The 17,563-nt window shown below is 48.0% G+C and overlaps 1 long non-coding RNA gene and 3 other non-coding genes across 4 annotated transcripts in view; 1 reads left to right on the top strand and 3 right to left on the bottom strand.

Moving 5' to 3' along the window:
• Positions 1-17,563, bottom strand: part of LOC137310834 (uncharacterized) — a 227,062-nt gene that overhangs the window by 50,511 nt on the left and 158,988 nt on the right. The gene's annotated exons all lie outside the window — the stretch shown is intronic.
• trnar-acg (transfer RNA arginine (anticodon ACG)) lies at positions 10,480-10,552 on the bottom strand. Its single transcript has one exon. It is a non-coding gene; the product is annotated as a tRNA-Arg (tRNA).
• Positions 13,223-13,315, top strand: trnar-ucu (transfer RNA arginine (anticodon UCU)). The gene is made up of 2 exons: positions 13,223-13,259; positions 13,280-13,315. It is a non-coding gene; the product is annotated as a tRNA-Arg (tRNA).
• trnaw-cca (transfer RNA tryptophan (anticodon CCA)) lies at positions 14,908-14,979 on the bottom strand. The gene has a single exon. It is a non-coding gene; the product is annotated as a tRNA-Trp (tRNA).

The following is a 17,563-nucleotide window of genomic DNA, read 5'->3' as shown; positions in this document are numbered from 1 at the left end:
ACGTTGGCCGAGTCACAGGAGTATGAACCATGCACCTGGTGGGTGGTGTCCTCTCGTGTGATGGTGGTATCTGTGTCGATGATCTGGCATGTCTTGCAGAGGTTACCGTGGCAGGGTTGTGTGGTGTCGTGGACGCTGTTCTCTTGAAAGCTGGGTAATTTGCTGCGAACGATGGTCTGTTTGAGGTTGGGCACCCGGACGTCCTATCGTATCAGGCAACGGAACCCTGTGTGAGAACCTCTCTGGATACATCGAGGGCATCCTGAAACCCATCGTACAGGGAACCCCCAGCTTCTGTCGCGACACTACAGACTTCCTACAAAAACTCAGTACCCACGGACCAGTTGAACCAGGAACACTTCTCACCACGATGGACGTCTCGGCACTATACACCAGTATCCCCCACGATGACGGCATCGCTGCGACAGCATCAATACTCAACACCAACAACAGCCAATCTCCGGAAGCCATCCTACAACTCATCCGCTTCATCCTGGATCACAATGTCTTCACCTTCGATAACCAGTTCTTTACCCAAACACACGGAACAGCCATGGGGACCAAATTCGCACCCCAATACGCCAACATTTTCATGCACAAGTTCGAGCAGGACTTCTTCACTGCACAGGACCTCCAACCAACACTATACACCAGATACATCGACGACATTTTCTTTCTATGGACCCACGGCAAGGAATCACTAAAGAGACTACACGATAACATCAACAAGTTCCATCCCACCATCAAGCTCACCATGGACTACTCCTCAGAATCAGTTTCTTTCTTGGACACACGAATCTCCATCAAAGACGGGCACCTCAGCACCTCACTCTACCGCAAGCCCACGGACAACCTCACGATGCTCCACTTTTCCAGCTTCCACCCTAACCACGTCAAAGAGGCCATCCCCTATGGACAGGCCCTGCGAATACACAGGGTCTGCTCAGACGAGGAGGAACGCGATGGACACCTACAGACGCTGAAAGACGCCCTAGTAAGAACGGGATATGACGCTCGACTCATCGATCGACAGTTCCGACGGGCCACAGCAAAAAATCGCATAGACCTCCTCAGGAGACTAACACGGGACGCAACCAACAGAGTACCCTTTGTCGTCCAGTACTTCCCCGGAGCGGAGAAACTACGCCATGTTCTCCGCAGCCTTCAACATGTCATCAATGAGGACAAACACCTCGCTATGGCCATCCCCACACCTCCACTACTCGCCTTTAAACAGCCACCCAACCTCAAACAGACCATCGTTCGCAGCAAACTACCCAGCTTTCAAGAGAACAGCGTCCACGACGCCACACAACCCTGCCACGGTAACCTCTGCAAGACATGCCAGATCATCGACACAGATACCACCATCACACGAGATGACACCACCCACCAGGTGCATGGTTCATACTCCTGTGACTCGGCCAACGTTGTCTACCTCATACGTTGCAGGAAAGGATGCCCCAGAGCATGGTACATTGGCGAGACCATGCAGACGCTGCGACAACGGATGAACGGACACCGCGCAACAATCGCCAAACAGGAGGGTTCCCTCCCAGTCGGGGAACACTTCAGCAGTCATGGACATTCATCCACCGACCTTCGGGTAAGCGTACTCCAAGGCGGCCTTCGAGACACACGACAACGCAAAATCGTCGAGCAGAAATTGATAGCCAAGTTCCGCACCCATGAGGACGGCCTCAACCGGGATCTTGGGTTCATGTCACGCTACACGTTACCCCACCAGCGAACAAATGTTATCTGTTTTTAATATAATGGGTCATTTGCTGGCTCTCTCTGCCTTCCGGATGTTTCTGCCTCTCTCTGTGTTTTTTTTTTTTCTCTGTTTTTTTTTCCCTGTTTGTTTTTTTGTTGAATGTGTATTCGGGGGTTCTGCAGATGACACCTCTCTGTCTGAACACGGTGATTGCCTTGGCAACGGGCAGTTGCAGGGGCAGTCTGTAAACACCATGTATTATTCAATATGTATAAATGCGTAGGCTTCAAGGAGATCTTGAAACATTTACCTGAGGAAGGAGAAAATCTCCGAAAGCTTGTGAATTTAAAATAAAATTGCTGGACTATAACTTGGTGTTGTAAAATTGTTTACAACTGTAAGGCAGAGAGAGAGATACAGAACATCCTAAACAATTGACTCGATCTTCTGACCTTGGTCCTGGAAAAAAAACAAGAGAGTTGATTCGCATTATTCTTAACGATTTCTTACGCATCTGTTAACCCCTCCACACGTCCTGTTCCAATCCAGTCCGATCCGTTCATGCTGCAGCAATCAGCTTGAGGAGGGAGACGCTGACATCTGGAGAGATAGTGTGCCTCCTGTAAATGCTGGACCCGGAAATGGTTAGCCTGGTTGGTCTCACTGAGCAGACGCTGGTATGTCAGGAGGGTGTTTTGGAACTGGGAGGTGTCCCCTGTGCCCAGTGGGGGTGCGTCTTGGGGTAACACCATGGCCCGTCCAGTCATTAGTTCGAATGGTGTAAAGCCGGTGCTTTTGGCTGGCGTGGCCCGTAATCGCCAAAGATTAGCGGGGAGGACGGTGTTCCACCCTTTCCCGGTCTGCAGGATGATTTTACTGATGGATTGTTTTAGCGTGCGGTTCATTCCCTCTCCCATTCCAGACGATTGAGGATGGCAGGGGATGTGGAACCGCTGTCGGACCCCCAAAAGAGCCAAAGCCTGTTTCATTGTCTTGCCGGTGAAATGAGTTCCCTGATCCGAATCTATCTGGTCGGGCACTCCCCAGCGAGGAATGACCTCCATGGCTAGGATTTTTGCTGCTGCTTCGGCCGTATTCCCCCTGGTCGGGAAATCCTCCACCCAGCGAGTGAAAAGGTCAATGATGACAAAAACATGGCTGTACCCGCCACTGGGAGGGAGAGGCCAATGAAATCCATCTGTAAATGTGTCCATGGTCCGCTGTGCCGTCGGGCGTGTCCCATACGTACTCGAACGTGACCCCCAATTCCCGTTTGGAGACAGGGCAAACAGAAGCGTCCGGACTCGTGGATTTCCCTGGCCAGGCCGGGCCACCACCAGGTGTCAGCTATGAGGTAGTATAATTTGCACCCTCCCAGGTGTGTGGGTTCATGGTCGGATTGTATCAGGGCTCGTCTCAAGGCTCCAGGGACCGCATACCGGGTCTCATGACGCCAAAACCCCTGGGCGTCTTGATGTGCTCCCTCTTGCACCCAGAGGTGGATATTCTCGGGGGACTCAGAGAGGTAAGCGGTTAGGAGGGACTCCCTTGTTACCTCGCTAGCTTCGGAACCCTTCCCTTGTGCTTCCCCTCTGCAGAATTAAGAGCCGTCACAGGGAGGGTGAAGGCAGCCTGCTTAGCGGCCAAGTCCGCAGCCCGGATCCCTCTGATTTCCGGGGTCTCCTCCGTCTGATGGGCCCGAATCTTAATGACAGCCCCCAAGGTGGGACCACTCGCTGCCCGAATAAGCTCGGCGATCGCAGGGGCCGTGCTTAATTGAGTGGCCTAAGGTAGTCAAACAGCCTCGTCGCTGCCAGAGACGCGAGTAATCATGGACAACAGAGTAAGCATCCTGGCTGTCAGTGTATATGTTCGCCGTTGTCCCTTCCGCCAATTGGAGGGCTTTGGTGAGCGCGGTGATCTCTGCCAGTTGCCCCCCTCCTCCGTTCCCAAGGCCCCTTGAGCAAGAGTCTGTCCTGACGGACCCACCACGGCCCATCCGTTGACCCGTCGGCCCTCGTGGTAAAAGCTGGACCCGTCTACAGACATTTCTAAACAGGCCCGGACTATGGGTTCCGTAAGGAGAGGTCCCTGACTCTCGTAGCGTAAAATAGTCGTGAATCATGAGGAGTCCCTTCATCAATCAGGAAAGACGCCGGGTTCGTTCGAGGGTCAGTTATCACCTCGATCCGGATCCCCTTACCGAACAAACACGCCTCCCATCTCGCACGCCTCTGATTGGAAGTTGTTTTTACGCTGCCTGTGAGGAGTTTAACGAGGCTGTGACGGGTGTGTCGGATAACTTTACCGGGACCTACCATGGGCTCTCTTGCTTCTACAGCCGGTGCCGCACAGTCGGTGGCGGCCAGATATGGAGGCTGTTCTGTCATAGAGGATGGTATTGGGCAGGAATAGTACCCCACCGGCCGGATGTGATCGTCCCGGAATTGTCCCACCACCGCACTATACGCCCGATTGCCCACCCAATTCCACAAATGGGAGGGTTTTGCAGGGTCCGGGAGACCCAGGGCAGGTGCATTAGCCAAAGTGATTTTGACCATTTCAAAAGCTTCGACTGCCTCAGGTGTCCAATCCAGTCTCGCCTCTCCCGGGGGCCCTCCCTTTAGGAGGTTGTTTATGGGACTTGCCAATTCGGTGAAGTCAGTTACGTACGTGAGGCAGTAATTGAACAAACCCATTACACTCCGCAGGACGGAGACGGTCGCGGCATTTGTAAAAGTGCTGGGACCCTCTTGTGGGTTAACGTTCTCCCTTCTGGGGAGATGATCTGACCCAGATAGATAACCCGTGGGAGCCCCACCTGGACCTTAGTCGGATTCAGTTTAAAACCTCCGACGATTAGCGTCTCCAAGACACATGTTAGGGCGTCTAAATGATCTGAGGGTGAAGGGCTTCTGATGAGAAAGTCGTCAACATACTGGAGACAGGCGGGGGTTTGCATGCGGGCATCCACCATTGCCGGTTGGAGAGCCTTTTCCAGACTCTTGTGAAAAATAATGGGGCAATGGTGGAATCCGTGGGGCAGCCGGGTCCAGGTATATTGAGTGGACCGCACAGTGAAGGCAAAACATTCCCGGGACCCAGCGTCCAGAGGACAGGTCCAGAACCCGTTTTGGATGTCCAGTGCCGTAAATGTGGACAGGCCTGGGTGGAGGCCGTTTAAAATGGGAGCGGGGTTTGCTACTGGAGCGTGGAGTTTGTCTGTGACTTTGTTCAGGGCCGTATAGTCTATGGGCAGCCGCCAAAACCCATCTGGCTTTTGTACAGGCCATACGGGGGAGTTGGTCCGGGAACGGGTCTCAATCACTATCCCGGTTTCTAACAAATCTCCCACTGTTGACTCAACGGCACGTTGGGCCTCCGGCCGAAGGGGATACTGCCGGTGAGCCTCGTGGTGGGGTCCGTGAACCCTGACAGGGTCCATCTGTGCCCTACCGCAATCTAGCTTGTGGGTAGCCCATGCGAGAGGGTAAGCTGCGCAAACTTTCCCCCATATCCCTTCCTCCGCCCAAGCACGCCCAATCGGTCGGAGGACCTGTACCCCACACTGTTGGGTATAATCTGCTGAAAAGGGAAACCTCCCCCTCCCGGCCCCCCTATTTGCAGTGAGTGGTCACTTAGAAGCAGGTTCGCCTCCATGTCCATTCCCAAAATCAGACCCTGGTTATTGGGATCTTCCCAGAGCCTGGCCCGGAGGGCATAGCTGTCGGGGGATTGGAATGCTCTGGCGAAGGATCACGCTCTCCCCACTAACCCCGCTGATATGTATTTTTTTGTTCACGGTAGGAAAATCTGAGTCGGTTATCGACACCGAGGCTCCCGTGTATAAAAGAGCACAATACTGCCGGCCTCCTAACAGTACGTTTAGACACGGGCGGGTGGCCCCCGGTCCTCCGACGGAGGAGGCCTGGGTGTCCAATCCTTGATGAGGGGAAGATGGGAGGAGGAGAGCTCGCAGTCCCTCCAATTCACGGTTGAATTAACCCCTCCCTTTGTTGGTCTTTGCGACCCCTGAGTGGATCCCCGGGGCCCCTGTCCTTCCCTTCCCCCCCCCCCCTTTCCGTAACACGTGGCTTGGCTATGCCCCGGGCGCCCACAATTGGTTCATGGTTTCCTTCACACGGGGCAGTCTCGATATAAATGGCCTGTTTCCTGGCAATTAGAGCAGGCACGATCCTCTCGGGCTACTGCTACCGGTTCTGTTTTAATTTTTGGGCTAGTGTGGTGCAGGATCCACGGCAGGACGGATAGGGTGTGGCCCTGGCGGTGAGTGTGGGTGTCTGTCAGATAGAACCCGAAAAGCCGACTAGTCCATTCCCGAAGCCCTGCCTCAGTGGCCTGTGGACTGGCCCCCATCCTAAGCGCTGTTTGGTATAGTTTATCCAGTCCCCGAATTAAGCTATCTATAAATCTTGGATCGTTGTGTTTGGCGGGGATGCCGTTGGTCTGTCCCCAATGTTCATACCGTTCAATTACCCGGTCAATATCCGCACTGGGGTCTTCCCCAGGGTTTTGTCGTGGGGCCGTGAGTTCTGTCCAGGTGGCAGTGCCGTTACCCAATCCATCTTGAACCCAGGTCTTTAGAGCTTCAAATTGGGTGTCATACTCGACCATAGTGGCTGGGACCTGCAAATCCCAAGGGGGCAACGCCCCAAAGACAGCAGAGAGGCACTTAACCTCAATGATATCTTTTATGTCCTTTATGGACAGGTTAAAATGTCGGGCGGCGCTTTGTATCTTTGCCCATACGTCGACAATGGGATTATATCACTTCAGGTCGGGAATGAGAAGGATCAGGCTGGATCTCTCCTGTGGTGTTAAAGGCTGAGATTCCCCCCAATGTGCCCCTGCCTCCCATTTCCCCATTTGCCGCCCCTCCGGCTGGGTTTGGATTTACTCGGACAGGGGCCATGGACTTCGGCTCCCCATTTCCAGGTTGTACCGGTGCCGAAGGGCAGATACGGTTGTATTCGGGAGGCACTCAGGCTGCGGCGTTTTGTGCTGCAGAGCCTCCATTGCCTTAACCATTCCCCCCACATTCCTGTAAATCGTCTAACTCCTCCGTTGCTGGCACTTCCAGATCCAAAAGGCTGCAAACTCGAACTTTAGCCTCTTGTACAGGTCTCAAAAAGTCCTGGAGAGAAGACGGTCTCCCCCATTTGTCCACGATTAAATATCCTGTCTGATCTGCCCAACTAGCGAGCAGAACGGTACCATAATTAATTTGTTTAGCAGCCTTGTGTCCCGCCCACCACTCTATTTGATCGACTACTGGACTCGTTTCCTTCCATCCGTTCCTGATCATTTCACTTTGATATTTTAAATTAGCCTCTTGGACTCGTTTTACAACAGAGACACTGGTGGGCAGAGCCGGGACGTCCGGAGGAAGGGGTTTCCCCTCGTTACTGATGTCAATCATTACGTATATCCTTATGCTCTACCTTATACTTTAATTTATTTTACTCTAATCTTATACTTTAATCGGCACAAACGTATCATCTTATAGTCTAATTTATACACACTCACTGGTCCCCGGATCACGATCCTGTGGTGGTTGTCGTTCCCTTCGCCAATTGATCCTGACCGTCACGTGGGACTTGGTCCTCTTAATTCAGGCTCAGGCTCGGTGTTTGAGATAAACCACCACCCTTGTCCGTGTCGATCACCACGTGACTCTCAAAATCCAACCTTATACTGTATCGGAATAACGGCATAAACTTATACTCTAAGCAAACAAACACTTACACTATATCTTATAAACCTACAGGTCTAGTCAATTCCGTCAATCCGTGGTCTCCGTGAGGAATTTTACTACGTGGATAATTTTAATACTGCGGCAAGTGCCACTGCCAATCCTGTCTCCAATGATGAGCCGAGCCCCTACCATAGGCGACCGGCCTCACCCTCGAGGGCTTTATGCAGGGGCACCCCCCATCTGGAGTACAGGGCTATCCTGTTTCACTATACCACGTACCCTCCAATACAGGATCCGTTAGCCGACCTGCAGCGCAGTATCCCACTTCTGACACCAACTGTTAGACTCGAATTTTTGGAGCAAAACCAGACGGAGACTGAACTGCTGACAAAGTTAAAGTTTATTAGAAAAATTTGTGCACAAAGGGAGAGTGGTCAGCTTCCTCAAGCTCGTGACTAACTCTCAAAGGAACATCAGCACTACAAGCATGTTTATACCTTTCAATAAGCAACACCCACCTGCTGTGAAAGGTGAGGGGACATGTTTACGTAACTACAGTGGGTTTCATTGGGTGGTATAGTCTGCCACTCACTTGTCAGGTGCTACCTTGGATCGTCCCATGACATTAAACATCTCACATTCCTGAGGAGGACCCTTATCAGTAAACACATAAGTCCCAAACATTGAGACTGGGCGGGGGTCTTCACAAGTCCTGACCAGCTCATCCCTCACTCCCTTTTGTGCTGGGGTGACCTTGGAGATATCCACCGCTTCTCCCTTAATCATCCCAAGTGAGTTAGTTAGGATAAACAATGTCCTTGAGTAAACATTCCTTAGTGTGCTCTGGAGATAATCGAGGGGGTGGCCATAAATCCAACAAACCTGCCTTTGTCAGCTCTTACAGTGTGGGTTACGAACTGCTCCCATAATGGTCAAGTATCCCATCATGCTTTGCTGCTACCTAAATGCGACATGTGCGATTTAACTATCGAATTTTTGTGAGGATAGGAGTGGCTAATCATTCTTTATTATATATATATCACGTTTGGTGAGAGGACGCTGGAGGTTTTGGATCTGTGTTCACAAGCGTATTTTTCCAGTCCAACAACAGTGAGGAGGAGAGTGACAGGACAAAGACAGGTTGGTGGAATGGGCAGAAACATGGCAGATGAAATTTAACGCAAAGAAGTGCGAAGCGATACATTTTGGTGGAAGAACGAGGAGAGGAGAAATAAACTGAAGGGCACAATTCGAAAGGAGCTGCAGGAACCGAGAAATCTGGGGGTTCATGTGAACAAATCTTTAAAGATGGCCGGGCAGATTGAGAAAGCGGTTAAAGAAGCATACAGGATCGCGGGCTTTACAAATAGAGGCATAGAGTACATAAGGAAGGAAGTTATGATGAACCTTTATAAAACACTGGTTCGGCCACAACTGCAGTATTGTGTCCAGTTCTTGGCACCGCACTTTAGGAAGGATGTGAAGGCCTTTGAGAAGGTGCAGAACAGATTTATTAGAAAGGTTCCAGGAATGAAGGACTTCAGTTACGTGGATAGACTGGAGAAGCTGGGGTTGTTCTCCTGAGAGCAGAGAATGTTGAGAGGATATTTCGTCGATGTTTTTAAAAAGATGAAGATTCTAGACAGAGTGGATCGAGAGAAACTGCTCCCATGGGCGGAAGGGTCAAGAACCAGAGGACAAAGATTTATGGAGATTGCAAAAGAATCAAAGTCAACATGAGGAAAAACGCTTTTACACAGCGAGTGGTTAAGATCTGGAATTCACTGCCTAAGTGAGTGCTGTAGGCAGATTCAATCGTGGCTTTCAAAAGAGAATTGGATAAGTACTTGAAGGGAAAAAAATGCAGGGCTACGGGTAAACTGGGGGAGTGGGGGGGCGGTGTGACAAGCTGGATTGCTCTTGCAGAGGGCCGGCACGGACTCGACGTGTCGAATGGCCTCCTTCCGTGCTGTCACCATTCTATGATTCCGGGATTCAAAGAGGCAGAAACTAAATAACTCAAACTTGTGAAACCCGAGATTTTTAGATCTTTAGTCCAACGCCCTCCCAACTGAGCGATTACCGCCCCACTGCAAATTGAACTTTGTGTCCTTATGTTGGAAGAAAATATAACCCCAGGAGGAATTACCCCTCCCGGTCAATCCGCACTTCATGTATAAACATCGCACTCATATATACACACCCACAGTTCATATATAAACATCACACTCATATATACACACCCACAGTTCATATATAAACATCACACTCATATATACACACCCACAGTTCATATAGAAACATCGCACTCATATATACACACCCACAGTTCATATAGAAACATCACACTCATATATACACACCCACAGTTCATATATAAACATCGCACTCATATATACACACCCACAGTTCATATATAAACATCACACTCATATATACACACCCACAGTTCATATATCAACATCACATTCATATATACACACCCACAGTTCATATATAAACATCACATTCATATATACACATCCACAGTTTATAACAGAACAGCTCACTCCGAATCCACACCCAATTTATATTTACCCAAAGTCCTGTTCACAGCTCTCACCAAAGTCTGAACACTGAAAGTTGAACTGTTTTCCAGATACTGTCCGTCCAACTTTGTAATTTTAGCATCGGATTTTATGCAGACCGGCAAAGGGAGCGGAATAGCGGTCCTGGTGGTGAATGCTGCTTCGAACGGAAGTCTCGGTGTCCAGGAGCTGGCGGGGATTGGAAAGCTCTTGTGTCCCACGAAGTGTCTGAAAGGCCCGGATAAACCTGAAGGTTATCAGTGCGGTGCCCACACCTCGTGCTGTAATGTTAGCGAGCCGGACATCAACTTAAAAGGCGGCGTGTTGGAAACACGTTGTGGTCACAGTTTCATTCTATACATAACTGAACCGAAATCATTGAAAATGGAATGTTTTCTTCGCTGATTCACCATAAACAATATTTTATTATGAAATTTGATTCTCAGTTCCCCAGTGTCAGAGTGAAAATTGCTTAAATCCGAGCCAGGTAGGAGTCGAACCTACAATCTTCTGATTCGTAGTCAGACGCGTTATCCATTGCGCCACTGGCCCAGCTGATGACTAATGTGTTTTATTTCATTTTTCATTCAGAATCAACCCACAGATTGACACAGAGAGAGAAACACAGCGAGAGATGCAGACAGTGTCGGCAAACACAGCGAAATAGACAAGAGATATAGAAATGTGCCAAACGGCCTCAAACTCCACCAGACAGTGGCGGGTATCTGACAGGTATCAGTGAGAGGAGGTGGTGAAGTTGCAGTTTGATTTGGCCCCGTGGCTGAGCTGCTCAAAGTGCCCGTTTGGTCGGGGCCTTTTTTGTCTTCAGCCTCCTCTGTGATATTTACCCAATTTGTGAATTAAGCAACAAAATAACACAGAGCGGTATTTGTATTAGTTCCGGAGCCAACAAGGAAAGGATTCCAGATCTGCAGTATGTAAGTGTTCCTGCATTGTACAGGCGGACCTCTCATACAATGTGTCCGAAACACCTTTTGAGGATATTGCTCCAGAGGGCTGATTGTACAAACTTCTTTACTTACAACCAGCAACCGAATCTCCATGAAGAGTTGCGAAGCGAAGCTCGTTTCAGAGCAGTTTTCGCTGTTCAGCTTTAGTAAAATTGGTTGAAACTCATTTTGAACACATCTTAGTATCAATGAGAAGGTCAGGCACAGGATTGTTGGGATGGAACCGTCTCTAACAATAAGTACAAAGTATAATAGATTATTAAGTGAAACAGCCAATCCAATCTCTCAGTCTCTCTCTCACTTTCTCGGTGAGTGAACGTAAACCAGCAGAAGAAGCTAAAAAAAAAGAACTGAGTAGTTTTGTTTCTTTCCTTTTCCTTCGGGCGAGTACAGTTGAAGAGAATGATTTCTGTTTCCTGCTGGACCAATAACTGGAATGAGCAGTGTATCTGGTTCTCATGGTACCCAGTGAAATATCCACGTTTATATCTCCCATTTACACTGATACCTTCCTTCCTCACTAATTATAGGAAACTTTTGGTCAGGTTCAATCACATTTCAGAAGTCCAGAAGCGCAAAGCAAGGTGGAAACCTCATGGTGACGTAACCTACAGGTGAGGGAGGTTTGCAGGTTTACCTGGAGCTGAAAATGGATAAACTCCTTCCAATGTACAAACTCCCCTCACCAACAGCAATTCAATTCTAACTGATCTGAGACTTTGGGCATTTATGGTGATTATACTTTGTGGAGTTAAAGCAGCAGTAAAATCCGTTGTGTGTTATATACATAGCCGTTCAGTCAATATAAAACATTGTCATCCGACCCACCATGAGCAATGCCACAGGGGGTATGTTAGGTCACGGACAGTTCCGCCTCCAGCAGTTGTTCTCTCGGTCACACATCCGGCATCACCTCTCGGTCTCACACTTCAGAGTCACGCCTGAATATAAACACATTTCTGTTTCACACTTTAACCTGGAGGTCAACAAATCACAAGTCAAGAGGAAAGGAACAAACAAATCAAATATTTAAGAACGTTAACGGATAGAAAATTCACCATCAATGACTGAGGAAAAAATGAAGCAAACGGATCAAGATGAACAATTAACAAAAGGTAACAATTAAAGAAAGGAGAAGGGGAACTGATCATATCGCCCCAAATAGTTTTTGAAAAATCCTTTCGGTTTACATCTTAGTTTCTCCGTTAAGTTGGGGATGTACAACTAGAAATATTTTTCTTAACATCATAAAGACAATTAGAATACAACTTTCACAAAGTAGGCCTTAATCTTACTTATACGATAGCGTGTTATGTGTTTGTAAAATCTGCAATTGTTTTACCATTCTTTAAGTTTAGAGGGATGCTCTGAATATATGATCTACATTGAAACGTAAGTGGATTAATACAATAAAATGTGGAAATTTTTTTATGAACATGAAGAGCTGCTTTTCCATCTTACAGATCGCGATATATTTATTTATGCAACTGTCATTTGTGAAATGATGGAATGTATTTATTTCTATATCTGTACCGGTAAGGAAATCCCCACTGGATCATTTCCAGGAACCAGTCAAGTACTTAAATTAGTTTGTCAAACCCAAAACACCCGTTGTGATTTGCTGATTGAAAATTTAAATGGAAATCGAGAACATCACAAAGTATTGGAACAAATATACCCGCTGAGGTTTCGGGGTTGTTACTGATTTATTTCTATCACTGAGTAACCTATTTTAAACAGGGTGATGCTACAAATCTAATGATAAGGGTCTGGGTTGGAGAAGGAACAGATGAAAGTATCAAATTTAATTACACTGATTCCACAAACACTGCACACCACATCCCTTAAACATTGTTAACTGTTTCTACATAAAACTGGAGAGGGTGCAAATAGAAAGTAATAGAACAAAAAGCTTATTAATGTGTCAAATTTAATTTTGATATTGTTGCACAAACACTGAACATCCCATCACTAAAACACTGTCCCGATCTAAAATCAGTCGGCAGGACCCTGAGACACAGTGAAAATGTTGTGATTTCAACCTGGTTCAAAACACGCAGCCTTCTGATGTGGAGTCAGACGCGACTGTTCTTGCACCAGGCCCACAACAAGCGGCTGGAGCCGGATCCATTGGAGGGCGATCGGTGCAGACTGCCGCCCCGGCTCTCGGAATGTGAGAGGTGGAAACAGGAGCAGCCTGACCGCCTCAACCACAGCACAGAATCCCCACTCCCCCTTTCAGAACGTAACTGACTCTGTGGCGCAATGGATAGCGTGTTGGACTTCTACTTAAATGGTTGGCGGAGACATTCAAAGGTTGTGGGTTCGAGTCCCACCAGAGTTGGATTTTAGTTCAGGGATCGGGAGCTGGGAAGTGAAATTTTGCAGCAAAACCGCAACAGGGTCATTAATGTCCGTCAAGGACGGGAAACTGCCCCCGACACATCATCTTACACAAGTGGCTCCAGTCACACCCGGATTTATGATTCTAAATCCACTCTGAGCTGGATTGGCGAAACACTCTCAAGGAGGAGACTCATCATCTGCTCAGACCGAAAGTCAATCTGCTGGACTTCCGGCTCTGTCAGACTGAATGTTCCTTCAGACAGGTTTCTAACTGGACACATGCATCCTGCTGCCGTGTGAGCATTGGTGCTTGAGGGGGAGAATTCTTGCTTGCAGTAATTCTATTCCTGTAAAACTAGCTCCTGAAGTGTCGGATGGAAAGTATCCTGGCTGAGCGGTCGAAGGCGCTGGTTTAAAGCTCCAGTTAAATCCCACGATTTGTAGATGGATCAAAATCATAGTTTGTGTCTCCAAAACCGCAGCCTCCCTCCTGTAAACAAGTAATACTGAACATCTCATCTGCTATTGCAACAGCGCAGTCCGGAGGAACCACATGGCAATTCAGATAAGTGGATGCATTTTGGAACAAACCAATTGTACCTTCAACTCCGGTCGAAATGTTCACAAGCAAAAGGATTGTTTGATCTCGGAGAGACTCGAATTAACAACCTCGGTATTTCCCGACCCTGTTCTGTCAGATAAGGACCGCGCACTGACCGATTGCGCCGCTGGAGCCCGGTCACTCTGATCACCTGTCCCGCTCTGCTGGAAAGAATCTTAAGGTGAGAGACCCGAACCTGTGGAAACGTGTCCAGTCACTGTGATGAAACTAATATCTGCACTTCCACTTTCAGCTTCTTTCACATCCTCTGCTCCATCGCACGACAATCGGGTTTTCTGCGAACAGGTCAAAATGAACATTGTCAGAAATTCTATCAGTTGTGAGATTTTAACCCAGCGCCCACGCAGTGATTGGATTTATTGTCTTAAAGCAGTGAGCTCCGTTCACACAACGCCTCGCCAGTCTTTCACGTTTTATTTAATGCCCAAATAAATAAATTGGAGCTAATTGACCGCATTTACCCCGTGCTGGGGTTGTTCTCCTCAGAGCAGAGAAGGTTCAGAGGAGATTTGATAGAAGTGTTCAAAGTCATGAAGGGTTCAGATAAAGTTAATAAAGAGAAGCTGTTCCCATTGGCGGAAGTGTCGAGAACCAGAGGACACAGATTTGAGGTGATTGGCAAAAGAACCAAAGGCGACATGAGGAAAATCTTTTTTACGCAGCGAATGGTTATGATCTGGAATGTGCTGCCTGAAAGGGCGGTGGAAGCAGATTCAATCGTGGCTTTCAAAAAGGAATTTGATAAATACTTGAAGGGGAAAATGCAGGGCCCCGGGGAAAGGGACGGGGAATGGGACCAATGGGATTGGTCTTACAAAAGGCAGGTAAGGGATTGATGGGTTGAATGGCCTCCTTCTGTGGTGTGTTCATTCTGTGATAAATATTATTTTACACACAGTGAACAGACCATCCCTGAAAGACTGCCCCGCGATAAAACAGAGCGACACTGAAACATTGCGAAAATGCAATGACCCCGACGTGATTCGAACACGCATCCTTCTGATCTGGAGTCAGACGCGCTACCGTTGCGCCACGAGGTCCACAGCGCCCACCTGGAGCCGGATCCATAGGAGGGAGATCGGTACCGACCGCCACAGGGTCTCGAAGAGGCGGAAGCAGCAGCAGCAACACCGCAGGAGCCCCGCTCTCCAATCCAGCCGTTCCCAGCGGAGAGCTGCCAGTCCCGGCCTGAGCCCTGTCTGGGAGCCGCCTGCCATTCAGTCTTTACAGAACGGGACCGATCCAGTTTCAGCTCACACACAAGCTCAGGAATCCCACTCCTGACAGGTTCATTTATTTAAACCTTGTTTAGATTCAGTGAATTGGGATTTAATTCAATCCTCATCTGTCCGCCGCTCTGTCAGTTCAGGACTTTATTTGAACCGACACTTGGAGCTCTGTTTTACAGGGAGCCGGTTGTTTAAGCATTTCTCAGTCCCACCACGAACACTTTTTGCTGCTAACTTCTGCTTAATACAAAGTTCCCAGGAAGGAGGGAATTTCTCCTGGGGACTGAGTTCGAGTTAAGGAACAATAGAGATCCGATTACACTCCTGGGTGTATTCTATAGGCCACCAGCTGGTGGGACGGATATGGAGGAGCAAATTTGCAGGGAAATTACAGAGAGGTGCAAAAGCCATAGAGTGGTGATAACAGGTGATTTCAACTATCCTAATATAGACTGGGATAACAATAATATAAGGCGCAAAGAAGGGGAAGAATTTTTGAAATGTGTTCAGGATAACTTTCTCGACCAGTACGTTTCTGGCCCACTGAGGAAGGAGGCATTGCTGGACTTGGTGCAAGGGAATGAGGCGGGCCAAGTGGAGCAAGTGTCAGTGGGGGAGCATTTAGGGAGCAGCGATCAGTATCATAAGGATTAGAATAGCTGTGGAAATGGACTCTGTCCACTCTAAAGTAAAAGTACTCAATTGGAGGAGGGTCAATTTCAGTGCGATGGGAACAGATCTGGCCCCGGTAAATTGGAATTAAAGACTGTCAGGCAAAACTATAATTGGACAGTGGGCGCCTTTTAAAAAGATGATTCGGGTACAGAGAAGGTACATTCCAACAAGGTAGAAAGGTAGGGTAACTAAAGCCAGAGCTCCCTGGATAATATGAGAGATAGAGAGTAAGATGAAGTGGGAAAAAGTGTCGTATGACAGGTGTCAGGTTGATGACACAAGTGCCAACCAGAGAGGATATAGAAAGTTCAGCGGGGAAGTGAAAAAGGAAATAAGAGGGGCACAGAGAGAGCATAAGAATAGTGGAAAACATAAAAGGGAATTAAAAAGTCTTCTACAGACATGTTAACAGTAAACGGGTAGTAAGAGGAGGGGCGGGGACGATTAGGGACCATAAAGGAGATCTACTCATGGAGGCAGTGGGCATGGCCTGAGGTACTAAATGAATACTTCGCATTGTTCTTTACCAAGGAAGAAGATGCTGCCAGATTCTCGATAAAGGAAGATATAGTTAAGATACTGGATGGGCTAAAAAATGAGAAAGAAGAGGTACTAGAAAGGCTAACTGTACTTAAAATAGATAAGTCACCTGGTCCATCAAACTTTCGCGCCAACCGATTACGCCAACGAAGAAAGGCGGAAATGTCATCCGCTAAATTAGTAATTCACTGAGCTAAACCTTAAGACTGCAGTGACCAATATAACTGCTGTCTACTGTCAGTTTACTTTTACAAAATCAATCGTTGAAGCTTGCAGGAGTGAAAATCAAATCCAACGAGCCGGTCTTCATCTTATATATGATCACCGAGTGGTGAGAGGGTGGATTTGGAATTCCTGAGCGACCGCACTGCGCATTTTCCAGATCTGCTTGGAGCACCAATCCCTTCAATTCATCACTTACAGGGACAATTCGATTCGCGGTTTCTTTTCCCTGAGCTTGGCGAGATCTTGAAAATTGAGAGCGACCAATATCAAAGCTAAGCTCATCACCAACATGCTCACAGATACAGAGCGGCCACACTCTGCTTCAGTGAGATGAAAGCCCAGAGCGGTTTCAAGGTCGAATGCAATTGTAAGCAAAGCTCATTCAATGAAAGTGCAGGTCATTGAGGTGCCTTTAAAGTCCTGATTGTTTGAACTGAACTTCTTCCGAGACCGCGTGAGATTCAGGTGGAGTGATTTGGGGACTTCTTTTCCCTCTTTGCAAAAGTTTGAACCGCAGTTCAAGGATCAAAAGTCTAGTTCCAAATTAGGGCTTCTCCAGGGTATGAACCTCGAATCGAGAATTATACCCCGACCTCAACGAGCCCAGAAACAAGAACATGTCACGGACACATTCTATGAGAGGGCTGACTGTATAATGAAAACGCATTTTTGAAGAAACTTCCTGATCAGTTCCGTGTTGGCTCCTGCACAAAACACAAACACCGCACTGTGTGTTTTTGCTTCTCAAAACCACTGAACGCCATGAATTACAAAAAGGCACCACTGAGATTTGAATCCAGAATCTCCTGGTATTTAGACAGGTGCTTTAATCAACTAAGCCACGGAGCAAAATCACAGTACGGGTTATCACCTCCTCTCATTAATATCTATCAGCTACACGTCACATTCTGTTGTGAGTTCAGACTGTTTGATCTTTGTTGACTTCGCTTGCCCA

Source organism: Heptranchias perlo, unplaced genomic scaffold, assembly GCF_035084215.1.
Source record: "Heptranchias perlo isolate sHepPer1 unplaced genomic scaffold, sHepPer1.hap1 HAP1_SCAFFOLD_282, whole genome shotgun sequence".
Classification (NCBI taxonomy): domain Eukaryota; kingdom Metazoa; phylum Chordata; class Chondrichthyes; order Hexanchiformes; family Hexanchidae; genus Heptranchias; species Heptranchias perlo.
Note: the sequence above shows the minus strand (reverse complement) of the source record. Positions and strands in the feature narration are given on the sequence as shown.